The sequence below is a fragment of the Meleagris gallopavo genome, chromosome Z (assembly GCF_000146605.3).
Source record: "Meleagris gallopavo isolate NT-WF06-2002-E0010 breed Aviagen turkey brand Nicholas breeding stock chromosome Z, Turkey_5.1, whole genome shotgun sequence".
NCBI classification, from domain to species: Eukaryota; Metazoa; Chordata; class Aves; order Galliformes; family Phasianidae; genus Meleagris; species Meleagris gallopavo.
In genome coordinates this window covers 1543123-1544415 of record NC_015041.2, presented here as the reverse complement: position 1 = coordinate 1544415, position 1293 = coordinate 1543123, and positions in this window count along the sequence as shown.

Below are 1293 nucleotides of genomic sequence, written 5' to 3'. Positions count from 1 at the left end.
AGAAGGGGAAGGGAATATGGAGATGGAAGGGAACAGAAGTTGTGTTTGGATGCAGAGAGGCAGAAGGAGTCGAGGTGGATCCCGAAGTAGTGGGAACTGTCGAGGAGAGCAGTAAAAGCCAGCCGACCCCAATCCCCACAGGTTGTTTGTTCCTCATAAAATACAACTCTCCATAGCAGGAAGTTACTGCAAACATTTATCAATAATGAATGAATCTCCTGTAATAAAATACTCGCGTAATTAGCTACAGGCAAGTGCGTGCATTATGCCAAAGCCTTTTGCAACTCTTTGTTGGAAATCCGACTCAAACAGAAGAGCGAAGAGTTAGGAATAACAATAATAATTTAAAAAGCAAAGCACCACTCAGCCTTTCCACATCTTTTTTACACCATTTCTGAAATCCGAACCGTAACTACTCCTAAAATATACCCGATAACTCTTTGGTGAATTCAGAAGAGTCATTAACATTCAGCTTTAAGTGAATGTTAACAGTAAATAAAGAAATCTCTTGATTGTAATCGTCGCAACAAAGCAATAATAAAGCAGTGGGTGGTCATCAGTAATGATAAATGTATCATTATTACTGTGCGTTGGGAAAGGGGTTGGGAAAGTGCTTCAGACTTTGTTAGTGGTGAGCGCGGTGGCAGTTCGTTTCTTAGCCTGAGAAGAAAAAAAAAAAAAGCCATATAATTTTATACACAATTTAGGTTAAAATAAATTTAAATCTGTATATTACATTTTTAATTTCAAGATAGTAATTAAAGCTGCTTCATTATATCTCCTTGGAAACTCTCAGCGCTCGTCGTAATTGCCTGATTGCACGAGCTGCTTTCTAAGACACCCAAGGTTACTGGGTTCTGAAAAGTGAATTATTCACTGACGTGATGAGTTTTCGCCCCATCGCGTCACGTTTTCTGGGAAGTTCCAATTCGTCGGTCTCAAACCCGCTGATGAAAGTTGGATCCGATGTTCCCTATGAGTCCCTTCCAACTTGGGATATTCCCTGATTGGAAGTTTTGTTGCTCTTTCAAACACTTAACGCAAACCCGGTCCTGCCGGGAGGAGCTCACTTCAATTCACGCATTTGTAAGCAAAATCAATCGCTGAGGTGATTTTCTTTTGAGATTTTATTTTATTTTATTTTATTTCCCCCTACAAGGGCTAATTCACCCACAACCAAATCCGCAGCTTCCCCAGGCAGGGCAAAAAGCAAATCGCGGATTTTTTGTTTTGTTTTGAAGCACGGAAGAGCTCCGGGCTGGGATGCGTCTCACCGCTCTGCTCCTCGCAGGA